Source organism: Rutidosis leptorrhynchoides, chromosome 4, assembly GCF_046630445.1.
Source record: "Rutidosis leptorrhynchoides isolate AG116_Rl617_1_P2 chromosome 4, CSIRO_AGI_Rlap_v1, whole genome shotgun sequence".
Lineage (NCBI taxonomy): Eukaryota > Viridiplantae > Streptophyta > Magnoliopsida > Asterales > Asteraceae > Rutidosis > Rutidosis leptorrhynchoides.
In genome coordinates, this window is record NC_092336.1 from 622,992,895 (window position 1) to 623,009,978 (window position 17,084).

Consider the following 17,084-nt stretch of genomic DNA (forward strand, 5'->3'; position numbering starts at 1 on the left):
TATGAATCTAACTCTTGTCTATTTTACAGTATAAAAACAAAAAATGGATAGACAACCCAATATTTTAAGAGACATACCCGGAGACATGATTGATGAAATCTTGTCTAGAGTCGGTCAGAATTCCTCGGCACAACTATTTAAGGCGAGATCAGTTTGTAAGACATTCGAAGAACGTTCCAAGAAGGCCTTGGTTTATAAAAGGCTTTCGTTCGAAAGATGGGGGATATCACATTGGGAAATCCATAAGTTACGATGTATTTACTTTGACGCATGTATTGCGGGGAACCCAAATGCTATTTTACGCAACGGGTTAAGAAATTATTTTGACTCAGTATATCCGAATATAGGACTTCGTGATTTAGAAAAAGCGGCTAACACGCAACATAAAGAAGCATGTTATGCTTACGGGTTAGTAATGTTCGCTTCTCACCAAAGTGAGAACAAGAACATCGGGCTACAACTATTAAACAAAACGTTCCCACAAGTGACGGAGTCGGTAATTGGGGTAAGAAATGAGGTTTTTAGGTTATTACCAGACTGTTGGTCATTACGTAACCCTCGTCCCTTTGACGACGTTACAACACGCTGTCTTATCAACGGCCATAACGGTTATGTTCCACAAGACCAAGGATGGGAAGTAGTCCTAGTAAAACCAGAATGCATGACTTGTTTCTGGACGTATGAATTACGTGTCTTTATTGCCTTTGCTGAACGACTTGTGTACTAGCTAGAATTATCTTCACAACTATCTTGTATCAAAGTTATTGTGTACTATATTTCATGCTTTATGTAAAATAAGCGGTATTGTAAGTTTGTAAAATATTGTATAAAAGTTTAAACGCGAAATATTATTACAATCAGTTTTTCATATAGAATTGTAGTAGTTGAATTGTATATTAGCTACTAAGTATGAACTTAACGGGTAGGTACTACCCGAATTTAAACTTATAAAATGCTAATATGAAGAAAAAGCTTTTATAAATGAGTTCATATTATGCTACGAAATACTATTAACTACTCTTAATATTCTGTATGATTAACTTGTTCCATTTGACTATTTTGAAGGAAATGGCACCGACTACTCGACACACCGTGAATATGAATGAAGAGGAATTCCGTACTTTTCTAGCTTCAAACATAGCCGCAGTACAGGCTGCGCTACATACCAACAATAACCTTGGATCTAGCAGTACATGAAATCGTGTAGGATGCACCTACAAAGAATTCACTGCCTGCAAACCTTTGGAATTTGATGGAACCGAAGGACCGATCGGATTGAAACGGTGGACCGAGAAGGTCGAATCGGTGTTTGCCATAAGTAAGTGTACTGAAGAGTACAAAGTGAAGTACGCTATGCATACCTTCACATGTTCTGCGTTAACATGGTGGAATACCTATTTAGAGCAAGTGGGACAAGATGATGCGTACGCACTACCGTGGTCAGCATTCAAGCACTTGATGAACGAGAAGTACCGTCTCAGAACCGAGGTCAATAAGCTCAAGACAGAACTTAGAGGGTTACGAACCCAAGGATTTGATATTACCACGTACGAAAGACGATTCACAGAATTGTGCCTATTGTGTTCGGGAGCATTCGAAGATGAGGAAGAGAAGATCGACGCGTTTGTGAAAGGATTACCGGAAAGAATCCAAGAAGATATAAGTTCACACGAGCCCGCCTCCATACAACAGGCATGTAGAATGGCTCACAAACTAGTGAACCAGATTGAAGAAAGAATTAAAGAACAGACTGCTGAAGAGGCCAATGTGAAGCAAGTCAAAAGAAAGTGGGAGGAAAACGGTGATAAGAATCACCAATACAACAACAACAGCAATTACAACAATAATCGCAACAATTATCCCAACAATCGCAACATCAATCGCAACTACAACAAACGGCCCAACAACAACAACAACAACAACAACAACAACAGCAACTACAACAATAATAACCGCAACAACAACAACAATCAGAAGCAGCTATGCCAAAGGTGTGAAAAGTATCACTCGGGGTTCTGCACCAAATTTTGCAACAAGTGTAAAAGAAATGGTCATAGCGCGGCGAAGTGTGAGGTCTACGGACCAGGGGTTAATAGAACGAAAGGAACAAATGGTGTCGGAACTAGTAATGGCGGAGCAAGTAGTGTCAGAGCAAGTTATGCCAATGTAGTTTGTTATAAATGTGGAAAACCGGGCCACATTATTAGAAATTGCCCGAACCAGGAGAACACGAATGGACAAGGCCGCGGAAGAGTTTTCAATATTAATGCGGCAGAGGCACAGGAAGACCCGGAGCTTGTTACGGGTACGTTTCTTATTGACAATAAATCTGCTTACTTTTTATTTGATTCAGGTGTGGATAGAAGCTATATTAGTAGATATTTTTGTGCTAAATTAAGTTGTCCATTGATGCCTTTGGATAGTAAATTTTTACTCGAATTAGCAAATGGTAAATTAATTTCAGCAGATAATATATGTCGGAATCGAGAAATTAAACTGGTTAGCGAAACATTTAAGATTGACTTGATACCAGTAGAGTTAGGGAGTTTTGATGTGATAATCGGTATGGACTGGTTGAAAGAAGTGAAAGCAGAGATCGTTTGTTACAAAAATGCAATTCGCATTATACGAGAAAAAGGAAAACCCTTAATGGTGTACGGAGAAAAGGGCAACACGAAGCTACATCTTATTAGTAATTTGAAGGCACAAAAACTAATAAGAAAAGGTTGCTATGCTGTTCTAGCACACGTCGAGAAAGTACAAACTGAAGAAAAGAGCATCAATGATGTTCCCGTCGCAAAAGAATTTCCCGATGTATTTTCGAAAGAATTACCGGGATTACCCCCACATCGATCCGTTGAATTTCAAATAGATCTTGTACCAGGAGCTGCACCAATAGCTCGTGCTCCTTACAGACTCGCACCCAGCGAGATGAAAGAACTGCAAAGCCAATTACAAGAACTTTTAGAGCATGGTTTCATTCGTCCAAGCACATCACCGTGGGGAGCTCCTGTTTTGTTTGTCAAGAAGAAAGATGGTACATTCATGTAAGGACCCGACCTAATCCATCCAGACGAAGTCCATATTGATTATAAACAATTCACAACAGTTGATTACATCACGAGGTACTTGACCTCTATATGATACATTTTACAAACATTGCATTCATTTTTTAAAAGACAATCTTTCATTACATCGAAAGTTGATGGCATGCATACCATTTTATAATATATCTAACTATAATTGACTTAATAATAATCTTGATGAACTCTACGACTCAAATGCAACGTCTTTTGAAATATATCATAAATGACTCCAAGTAATATCTTTAAAATGAGCAATTGCACAACGGAAGACTTCTTTCATACCTGAGAATAAACATGCTTTCAAGTGTCAACCAAAAGGTTGGTGAGTTCATTAGTTTAACATAAATAATCATCTCCATCAATTTAATAGACCACAAGATTTCATATTTCTCATAAACATACGTCCCATACATAGAGACAAAAATATCATTCATATGGATTGAACACCTGGTAACCAACATTCACAATATGCATATAAGAATATCCCCATCATTCCGGGATCCTCCTTCGGACATGATATAAATTTCGAAGTACTAAAGCATCCGGTACTTTGGATGGGGCTTGTTGGGCCCGATAGATCTATCTTTAGAGTTCGCGTCAATTAGGGTGTATGTTCCCTAATTCTTAGATTACCAGACTTAATAAAAGGGGCATATTCAATTTCGATAATTCTACCATAGAGTGTAGTTTCAATTACTTGTGTCTGTTTCGTAAAACAGTTATAAAAACATCGCATGTATTCTCAGTCCCAAAAATATATATTGCAAAATTATTTAAAAAGGGATTAATGAAACTCACCTAATGTATTTTGTAGTAAAAATACATATGACAACATTAGACAAACTGAACAATGCAAGGTTGGCCTCGGATTCACGAACCTATATCAAGTATATATATGAACACATTAAAATAATAATCAGCTAAGTTGATATATATTTTGTAATGTATTAAGGTTAATATCATTCTACATAATTGTATTAATACTTTTAATATGTTATAATACTTATTCGATATATAATTTAATTGATGTTATATTATATTATTTACTATATTAAACATAATATTATATGTTATTAGTATACTTATGATATATGCAATAAATATATATATATATATATATATATATATATATATATTTATGTAAATGTCTTTAGTTTGTAAAAATACTAATTATAATGATACTAAAATAATGATAACAATAACAATAATAATTAGGGTTAATAATAATAATAATAATAATAATAATAATAATAATAATAATAATAATAATAATTATAATGAAACTTATAATAATAATGCTTATATTAATGATAATTAGTATTAATGATAATGATAATTTTAATAATAATAATAACTTCAATAAAAAATGAGGTTTTGGTAACAATTATAAAGAAAAATGATAATTTTAATAATCATTAATAAAAATGTTAAAAATACTAATTTTAATAATAATAATGTTATTTTTAAACAAAAATGATAATTGTTTTGATAATGATAATAATGATATTAATAATACTACTTATATTAATAATATTAACTATATTAATACTTTTATTAATAAAAATAATAATATTAATAATAATATAAATAATAATAAATGTAATAATAATAATTACAATTATAATTTATACCTAATAAAGGTATACGCTTTTATTTGTTCCCAAAACAGATCAAGAATAGCAGAATCAGAGTAATTTCAGAGAGAAAAATCACTCAACAATCAATTCACTCAACAATCATCATCATCAACAGATCGAGATCACAAAAGTAGAATATATCACGGTTTATGGACCTTCGGTTCTTCAATCGATCAATCGATCAATTGATCAATCAATTATCGAGGTATAATAATTAATCGATTCAACATCATCATCATTCATGTATCAATCATCATGAACACCGGTAACCATCATCCATCTTCATCGTATCCTAATCATTATCGTATCGTACTCGTAATTCATTACTGTTTCTTAATCATTCTTGTTGATTTCGAATAGCATAGAAAGAAAAATAGAAAATAGGAGTTGCAGGTCTGTTTGGGTTGTATCAGACTGGAATAGGAGAAGAAATAAACATAAAGTAACGGATTGTTTATGGCACTTGATGTTGGGTTCGGTTTAAACAGAAACAGAAGACAGTAGCAACGATAATTTATAGTAATGGTGTTAGAACTACGGTCTGGTAACAGTAACCAAGAAAAAGGAACATTAACCCCACTGGATAATGGCGGTTTGGGGTTAGAATTCGAGCAGGAACAGGTTAGATTCAAGGGATGGCAGTTTGATTTTTATACTTGTGATCTTATGTATTAAATTGTAGGTATTTTCAATAATACAATGTCTTGTGTTTTGGTCTGAGCAGGAAACAAAAATAACAGTAGCAGTCTGTGGTGGTGTAAGGTGGCTGTGGAAGAGGTAATTTTTGATTTCTTTAGGTGTTTCTCATGTATATAATGTATATATGTAAATTAGATATATAGATAGATATGGATGATGGTGATTAAGGATGGTCTGATGTTTTGTTCCCATCAGACACAGGAAACGTACCATATTATTTGCAGTGTACTTGGTTATGTTGCAGGTATAATGATGGTGAAGGTCTTCGAATGGAACAAGAACATAGCAGCTTGGTGATGATGGAGGCGGTTATGAGTAGCTGAAAATGGCAGCAGCAGTATCACTAATTGATGGTGATTACATGGTAGGGAAAATGGTGAGCAATGATTGCAGTGGTGATGATATGATCTGAGGAGGGTGGTTCAGAGGTTTGCAAGGTGAAGGATGATCGAGTTAGTGGTAGTATGTAACTATGTATAATCTAGTTGTGAGCTAATAGGTATATGTTTATACCTATATTTATAATTTAGCTAAATAAAATAGGTAAGAATAACAGAAAGTTTGTAAAAGAAAATATAGAAAGGGATGTGTGTTTGTTGATAGATTTGAGGTGGGTGTTGTATGGTGATTTATAGAATCGATATAATCTGAAACATAAAAGAAAGGGGGTAGTAGTAGTAACTTATGATTGTTGGTGATGGTTGTTACTTGGCGATAAACTATGAATATGGTGATGTGTATATATATCGATACATATATAACTATATGGTAATAGAGTATGAATATATATATATATATCGATACATCCTATCTATTATCCCTCTATATATATATATATATATATATATATATATATATATATATATATATATATATATATATATATATATATATATATATATATATATATATATAATAATATAGTATCATATATTAATAAAAGAAAGAATTTGTGGGTTGATGTGTTGGTCATCTTGATTGATGATAGATAAGAAACGTGTATAGCAAAATAGAAAACAAGTAATTGTTTTGAAAGTGCTATTGGTAAGAAGTCAAAGTTGATGCAGTGAAAGTTGAGGTATATGTTTGTGATGATTGAGTTTGTGATGGGTTTTCTAGAATATGGTCATTTTGATTGATCGAGCTGTAATTTGTATACATCTAAGATATGCATAATGTATTAGGTAGATAGAAATATTATAGATAAAGGTGTTTGATAGATGGCAGGCAAAAGAAAAACATTATCTTTATTGATTAATAATCTTAAATCAATTCGCCTAATAATTGAAACGTGATCAATCAGTACATTAATCTTAATTCTTGATTTATTCTACCGACATTTTTCACGGACTAGATTTCGTGCTACAATCATTTACTAAATGAATACAAAACCATTTATTTTTGAATTACATTATATTTATATGTTTTAAATAACAATTTAATTATTAGTTCAACTAATCAAATCATTTAATATACTTTATTTAATCTCTACTTATTATTTATATACCTATACCTATATATATATATATATATATATATATATATATATATATACATATACATATTTATTTACAAATAATTGTTCGTGAATCGTTGGGATTGGTCAAAGGGTGATTGATTACATGAACACCGTTCAATATTTTTGAGATTACAGACTTTGCTTATAGTGTCGAAAACATTAATTATATAAAGATTAAGTTTAAATTTGGTCGGAAATTCCCGGGTCGTCACAGTACCTACCCGTTAAATAAATTTCGTCCCGAAATTTGAGTGAGATCGTCATGACTAACAGTAATAATGTTTTCATGACTAATATGAGTCGAAAAATAGAGTTTTATCACCATTAAGTAATATTAAAAAGACATTTCGATTATTCGAAAAGTACGAATGAAACTATCACTAAATAGTGAAATGAGAAAGATAAGTTTCATCATAACTTTTGTCTAGTCATGGTTGAATTCTGGAATTCAGGGGATTTAAAAGAAAATCTTGGAAATCTATAAGATCTGATTCTTCGGGATTTACGGAAATTAAGATCTCTATAATTAAATGTGATTATCTGTCTCGATGGCTTTGTCTGGTATTTTCACTATAAATGAACTTTTTCCTTTCCATTATTTTCACCACTCCAATACTTTCTTTCTCGATCCATACTTTCAATGATTGTGAATATGCTTAATCTAATTCTGATCCTTGTCCTTATCCTTACTATCGTAACAATCATTCTCCTTTTTCAACTCCCACCCTAGGAATCTGCTTACTTCTACTTTGCTCTAGGGGTTATAGTGCTTTTAATTCTCCCGTGTCTTTATGTTGTGATAAACATTGATATACACGGTTTGTAATTTTATGCGTTGTTATCGGGCTTTATATCTCTCCTTATATTTCAATGTCCCCCCTTTCTGTTTCCTATAATCATTGTCATCCACAGTTAATACTCCCTCCTATTTGCTGCGATTTATACTCCAATTTCTATTTCAGAGCTTTGTCCATTTGTTTCTTCTTCTGGCGATTTGGCATCTCTTGTAATGGTCCAGAATTCGCAGATATAAGTTTCTGAATGAACATTATTAATGTTCTAAATAAGAAGGAACGTAATAGCACGATTTGATTTGTCAAATTACCAGATTCACTGAGAATAGAACTATCAAGAATATACTTTCTTGATATGTTCAGAAGTTAAGCAGAATGACAGAGTTAGGTAACATGGCACATGATGATGTTATGATCTGTGAATCATCACGTCCCATTGGAAACTCGGCATGACTTACTGTAATATAATCACGTTGATCAAGTGTCATTATATTATACTAACTCATGCATCAATCTCCAACATTACTTCAATAACATTCATATTTTAAGCTCGAAAGTTTACAGAATATAGAAACTAACAGTTTCTATATGATGTAATACTGATAGCACGAAGAGATTAATGATTTCAGATAAGAATAGTTATAAAAATATCTTCAGAAATATGGAGGATATTTATAATGAAAGATACGATAATATCTCGGAATATCTAAGATCAGAGGATGATAGAAACTATTGTCTGCAAGGGTTTAGAGTAAGGAGCAAGATATTCACTAAAGACTTTAGCAGACATTGAATCATTTGGATTCTTTGAAGTCAAACTTATTCTTTGTGATTTTTCCACGGCTTTCTTCATAGTTTCGCATAATCTGCTTTTTGGTACTAAATTTTCTCTTGAATGTTTCCAATATAATGATACACAGGAAGCACGAAGAGGTATATAATTTCGGACGAGAATATTTATGAAAATATCCTCAGAAATATCGAAGATATTGATGATGATATTTTGAAATTTCTAAGTTCAGTGGTTGATGGATAAAGATTTTCCGCAAGATTTTAACATGAGTACGGAGCAAGATATTCGTTGAAGGTTTCATCAGATCCAGAATTACCTGGATTCTTTGAATATATGGTATGGTCCCTGTATTTGTCCTCGGTCTCCTTCGTGGTTAGCTCAATCCATTTTCCAGTTTCAACTTTTCTGAGCTTTTCCAACATACTATTCTTTATCATCAAACTTTCGATGATTATGGTCGTTTACAGTTGTCTATGATTTCTGCTGGCTCATTCAGCTTTTTCAACATTCAGAGTATTGATTTGTGACTGAGTGATTTTCAGAATTCCAGAAGGAGAGATCATAATTCTAAGAGATAAATGTCATACATATAACTGTTGATGTAGATATGCTGTGAGTTTTCAAAGTACTGATTGCTGATTCCCGGTAATTGGTATGGCAATTCTCGTTATCAGATGCAGATGAGTATATGATAGGATTTCAATGAATATGATAACTTTTCATGAAGTCAAAGATCAATGAAGTTGCTGGTAAGTTTACTGCTAATGTAGTGAGATATAAACGGTTTCCCAATAATGAAAGCGAAAAGACAACTTATATATCAAGGTTATAATAAGGCTAATTTGATTGAAAAATTGAAGTTGAATTGCTGAAGCTGTGACAAAGTTGGCTAATTTGGAAAGGAATTGCAAAGTTATTTTCGGTGATAACAATGCCAAAGGAGCTAGCACATATACGTGTTAAATGTTTACTCGGGTTCCGAGTGTTTTCAGGTGCATAACTATAGGCATCAATCTTTTCTTCCGTAGATGAAGTGCGGTTGTTTCATCCTCTCAATTGAGGTGTTTTCAGGAATTATGAAAGGTTTGAACGCAGATTGTAATCGTCAAGATATAAATGAGTTTTAAGATGAAATCAAGTGGCAAACTTGAAGAATTGTTTAGTTTCATATGTTATAATCAATATTTAAATTCATTTTAATTGTCCATTGTTGGTAGTCCTCAGTTGATTAGTCCACAGTTAGCTAGGAACAGTTAGCTAGGATTTTGTTAGCGTGGATTCTTAACAAAATTTCTCATAGTTAATTTGTTTGTTTCTAACAAATTTTTATTTCGTCAAATGTTTTCTTCATTATGCCACTTGTTGGATTCTGGTATGTCAAAATCCAAATATGAAATTGAATGAAAATGGTTATTTTGTGGTGAACGGATTCGTATATCTGTGGATGTAAGTAGGATAGTAAATGACTGTTGAATCAGATTTGAAAAATGTACAGTGTAACTTATTATTGCGAAATCTAAATATTCCTTGGGTATTACCTACCCGTTAAAATATTTTCATCATTAACAGTTTGTACAAAAGAATTTTCAATTACAATCTTTGTGAAAATATATATACATATCTATTTTCTTCAAATGTAATCATGGATTTAATGGGTCAATATGATATTAATCTCATTTTCTTTACCATTAGAATAAGAATACATAATCTCTAAAATATTAGAGATTACATAATCGTCATGTCGAACGAAGATCAAGGATGTAGAACGATACGTAGAACGAAGATAATCGATGTAGGACAAGATGTAGAACGAAAATTATGCTCGAGGTATAGATTGCGATGTTGAGGCATGTGATGTTGAAACTTGGGTTGTTGGTGGTACTGGTGTTGATATTGGTGATACTATTGGTGCCAGTGATGTTGTTGAAGCTGGTACGTTTTGCACCATATTTTTCAAATTGATTACTCGAGCGCGAAGTTCGTTGACTTCTTCGATTACTCCGGGATGATTGTCGATCGGAACGAGCGGATGAATAAGGTTTAGAATCTAAGTTATGATATAGTCGTGGCGAGATATTCTAGAAATGAGGGTGAAGATGGTGTTACGAACAGGTTCGCCGGTAAGTGCTTCAGGTTCTTCGCCAAAAGGTGAATTCGGTTAGTGGAAGGGATCGCCTTCTGCGCGTCTCCATTGATTAAGTCGACTACGAATACATCAGATGAATTGGGGATGGATGATTGGTTGATTCATTCTGGTGGCGTTGCTTCCGGAGCTTAGATGACTATCCATTCGGAATAACTGTCGGGATAACTATCGGAATAGCTGTCGGAATCCGAGGAATTCGAACTGGTTGAGGGATTCATCTTGTACGATCAGATGAAGGATTTTCGATAAGAAATAGATTATAGGATATAGATTAGTGCCCTGCAATACATAATTTACATATGCATATATAATACTAAAATCCTATAAGTTACGGAGGAATCTACGGAATATGTCAGGCAAAGTTACAGTAACAGATACGCTAAGATATGAAGTAGCAGATACGCTAAGATATGAATTTTTGTCTATACACTATTCATGCAATCCAGGCAGTAAGATATGTCTAGATTAAGAATGATAAGTAAGTGATTCCCTAAGAATGATAAGCAGGTAATTTTTGACACGAAATGATAAGCAAAACTTTTGACATGCACACACGGCCGAAGTTCAGACTCACTAATGCATCTTAACAACTATCAGTTAGACACACTAATGCAAGACCTGGTTCGCTAAGACCACCGCTCTGATACCAACTGAAAGGACCCGACCTAATCCATCCGGACGAAGTCCATATTGATTATAAACGATTCACAACAGTTGATTACATCACGAGGTACTTGACCTCTATATGATACATTTTACAAACATTGCATTCATTTTTTAAAAGACAATCTTTCATTACATCGAAAGTTGATGGCATGCATACCATTTTATAATATATCTAACTATAATTAACTTAATAATAATCTTGATGAACTCTACGACTCAAATGCAACGTCTTTTGAAATATATCATAAATGACTCCAAGTAATATCTTTAAAATGAGCAATTGCACAGCGGAAGACTTCTTTCATACCTGAGAATAAACATGCTTTCAAGTGTCAACCAAAAGGTTGGTGAGTTCATTAGTTTAACATAAATAATCATCTCCATCAATTTAATAGACCACAAGATTTCATATTTCTCATAAACATACGTCCCATACATAGAGACAAAAATATCATTCATATGGATTGAACACCTGGTAACCGACATTCACAATATGCATATAAGAATATCCCCATCATTCCGGGATCCTCCTTCGGACATGATATAAATTTCGAAGTACTAAAGCATCCGGTACTTTGGATGGGGCTTGTTGGGCCCGATAGATCTATCTTTAGAGTTCGCGTCAATTAGGGTGTCTGTTCCCTAATTCTTAGATTACCAGACTTAATAAAAGGGGCATATTCAATTTCGATAATTCAACCATAGAGTGTAGTTTCAATTACTTGTGTCTATTTCGTAAAACAGTTATAAAAACATCGCATGTATTCTCAGTCCCAAAAATATATATTGCAAAATCATTTAAAAAGGGATTAATGAAACTCACCTAATGTATTTTGTAGTAAAAATACATATGACAACATTAGACAAACTGAACAATGCAAGGTTTGTCTCGGATTCACGAACCTATATCAAGTATATATATGAACACATTAAAATAATAATCAGCTAAGTTGATATATATTTTGTAATGTATTAAGGTTAATATCATTCTACATAATTGTATTAATACTTTTAATATGTTATAATACTTATTCGATATATAATTTAATTGATGTTATATTATATTATTTACTATATTAAACATAATATTATATGTTATTAGTATACTTATGATATATGCAATAAATATATATATATATATATATATATATATATATATATATATATATATATATATATATATATATATATATATATATATATATATATATATATATATATATATATATATATATATATATATATATATATATATATATATATATATATATATATATATATAAAAATGTCTTTAGTTTGTAAAAATACTAATTATAATGATACTAAAATAATGATAACAATAACAATAATAATTAGGGTTAATAATAATAATAATAATTATAATGAAACTTATAATAATAATGTTTATAGTAATGATAATTAGTATTAATGATAATGATAATTTTAATAATAATAATTACTTCAATAAAAAATGAGGTTTTGGTAACAATTATAAAGAAAAATGATAATTTTAATAATCATTAATAAAAATGTTAAAAATACTAATTTTAATAATAATAATGTTATTTTTAAACAAAAATGATAATTGTTTTGATAATGATAATAATGATATTAATAATACTACTTATATTAATAATATTAATTATATTAATACTTTTATTAATAAAAATAATAATAATAATAATAATAATATAAATAATAATAAATGTAATAATAATAATTACAATTATAATTTATACCTAATAAAGGTATACGCTTTTATTTGTTCCCAAAACAGATCAAGAATAGCAGAATCAGAGTAATTTCAGAGAGAAAAATCACTCAACAATCATCATCATCAACAGATCGAGATCACAAAAGTAGAATATATCACGGTTTATGGACCTTCGGTTCTTCAATCGATCAATCGATCAATTGATCAATCAATTATCGAGGTATAATAATTAATCGATTCAACATCATCATCATTCAAGTATCAATCATCACGAACACCGGTAACCATCATCCATCTTCATCGTATCCTAATCATTATCGTATCGTACTCGTAATTCATTACTGTTTTGTTACTGTTTCTTAATCATTCTTGTTGATTTCGAATAGCATAGAAAGAAAAATAGAAAATAGGAGTTGCAGGTCTGTTTGGGTTGTATCAGACTGGAATAGGAGAAGAAATAAACATAGAGTAACAGATTTTTTATGGCACTTGATGTTGGGTTCGGTTTAAACAGAAACAGAAGACAGTAGCAATGATAATTTATAGTAATGGTGTTAGAACTACGGTCTGGTAACAGTAACCAAGAAAAAGGAACATTAACCCCACTGGATAATGGCGGTTTGGGGTTAGAATTCGAGCAGGAACATGTTAGATTCAAGGGATGGCAGTTTGATTTTTATACTTGTGATCTTATGTATTAAATTGTAGGTATTTTCAATAATACAATGTCTTGTGTTTTGGTCTGAGCAGGAAACAGAAATAACAGTAGCAGTCTGTGGTGGTGTAAGGTGGCTGTGGAAGAGGTAATTTTTTTTCTTTAGGTGTTTCTCATGTATATAATGTATATATGTAAATTAGAGATATAGATAGATATGGATGATGGTGATTAAGGATGGTCTGATGTTTTGTTCCCATCAGACACAGGAAACGTACCATATTATTTGCAGTGTACTTGGTTATGTTGCAGGTATAATGATGGTGAAGGTCTTCGAATGGAACAAGAACATAGCAGCTTGGTGATGATGGTGGCGGTTATGAGTAGCTGAAAATGGCAGCAGCAGTATCACTAATTGATGGTGATTACATGGTGGGGAAAATGGTGAGCAATGATTGCAGTGGTGATGATATGATCTGAGGAGGGTGGTTCAGAGGTTTGCAAGGTGAAGGATGATCGAGTTAGTGGTAGTATGTAACTATGTATAATCTAGTTGTGAGCTAATAGGTATATGTTTATACCTATATTTATAATTTAGCTAAATAAAATAGGTAAGAATAACAGAAAGTTTGTAAAAGAAAATATAGAAAGGGATGTGTGTTTGTTGATAGATTTGAGGTGGGTGTTGTATGGTGATTTATAGAATCGATATAATCTGAAACAGAAAAGAAAGGGGGTAGTAGTAGTAACTTATGATTGTTGGTGATGGTTGTTACTTGGCGATAAAGTATGAATATGGTGATGTGTATATATATCGATACATATATAACTATATGGTAATAGAGTATGAATATATATATATCGATACATCCTATCTATTATCCCTCTATATATATATATATATATATATATATATATATATATATATATATATATATATATATATATATATATATATATATATATATATATATATATATATATAACTAATATGTAAATATAACAATATAGTATCATATATTAATAAAAGAAAGAATTTGTGGGTTGATGTGTTGGTTATCTTGATTGATGATAGATAAGAAACGTGTATAGCAAAATAGAAAACAAGTAATTGTTTTGAAAGTGCTATTGGTAAGAAGTCAAAGTTGATGCAGTGAAAGTTGAGGTATATGTTTGTGATGATTGAGTTTGTGATGGGTTTTCTAGAATATGGTCATTTTGATTGATCGAGCTGTAATTTGTATACATCTAAGATATGCATAATGTATTAGGTAGATAGAAATATTATAGATAAAGGTGTTTGATAGATGGCAGGCAAAAGAAAAACATATTCTTTATTGATTAATAATCTTAAATCAATTCGCCTAATAATTGAAACGTGATCAATCAGTACATTAATCTTAATTCTTGATTTATTCTACCGACAGTTTTCACGGACTAGATTTCGTGCTACAATCATTTACTAAATGAATACAAAACCATTTATTTTTTAATTACATTATATTTATATGTTTTAAATAACAATTTAATTATTAGTTCAACTAATCAAATCATTTAATATACTTTATTTAATCTCTACTTATTATTATATATATATATATATATATATATATATATATATATATATATATATATATATATATATATATACATATTTATTTACAAATAATTGTTCGTGAATTGTTGGGATTGGTCAAAGGGTGATTGATTACATGAACACCGTTCAATATTTTTGAGATTACAGACTTTGCTTATCGTGTCGGAAACATTAATTATATAAAGATTAAGTTTAAATTTGGTCGGAAATTCCCGGGTCGTCACAATTCAGGTTGTGTATCGACTACCGAGAGTTGAATAAACTTACCATCAAGAACCGCTACCCACTACCGAGAATCGACGACTTATTTGATCAACTACAAGGCTCGTCTGTTTATTCAAAGATTGACTTACGTTCCGGGTATCATCAAATGCGGGTGAAAGAAGATGATATTCCAAAGACTGCTTTCAGAACACGTTACGGTCATTACGAGTTTATGGTCATGCCATTTGGTTTAACTAATGCACCAGCTATGTTCATGGACCTTATGAACCGAGTGTGTAGACCATACCTTGACAAGTTTGTCATTGTTTTCATTGATGACATACTTATTTACTCAAAGAATGACCAAGAACACGGTGAACATTTGAGAAAGGTGTTAGAAGTATTGAGGAAGGAAGAATTGTACGCTAAATTTTCAAAGTGTGCATTTTGGTTGGAAGAAGTTCAATTCCTCGGTCACATAGTGAACAAAAAAGGTATTAAGGTGGATCCGGCAAAGATAGAAATTGTTGAAAAGTGGGAAACCCCGAAAACTCCGAAACACATACGCCAGTTTTTAGGACTAGCTGGTTACTACAGAAGGTTCATCCAAGACTTTTCTAGAATAGCAAAACCCTTGACTGCATTAACGCATAAAGGGAAGAAATTTGAATGGAAGGATGAACAAGAGAAAGCGTTTCAGTTATTGAAGAAAAAGCTAACTACGGCACCTATATTGTCATTGCCTGAAGGGAATGATGATTTTGTGATTTATTGTGACGCATCAAAGCAAGGTCTCGGTTGTGTATTAATGCAAAGAACGAAGGTGATTGCTTATGCGTCTAGACAATAGAAGATTCACGAGCAAAATTATACGCCGCATGATTTGGAATTAGACGCGGTTGTTTTTGCATTAAAGACTTGGAGGCACTACTTATATGGGGTCAAAAGTATTATATATACCGACCACAAAAGTCTTCAACACATATTTAATCAGAAACAACTGAATATGAGGCAGCGTAGGTGGATTGAATTGTTGAATGATTACGACTTTGAGATTCGTTACCACCCGGGGAAGGCAAATGTGGTAGCCGATGCCTTGAGCAGGAAGGACAGAGAACCTATTCGAGTAAAATCTATGAATATAATGATTCATAATAACCTTACTACTCAAATAAAGGAGGCACAACAAGGAGATTTAAAAGAAGGAAATTTAAAGGATGAAATACCCAAAGGATCGGAGCAGCATCTTAATATTCAGGAAGACGGAACCCGGTATAGGGCTGAAAGGATTTGGGTACCAAAATTTGGAGAGATGAGAGAAATGGTACTTAGAGAAGCTCATAAAACCAGATACTCAATACATCCTGGAACGGGGAAGATGTACAAGGATCTCAAGAAACATTTTTGGTGGCCGGGTATGAAAGCCGATGTTGCTAAATACGTAGGAGAATGTTTGACGTGTTCTAAGGTCAAAGCTGAGCATCAGAAACCATCAGGTCTACTTCAACAACCCGAAATCCCGGAATGGAAATGGGAAAACATTACAATGGATTTCATCACTAAATTGCCAAGGA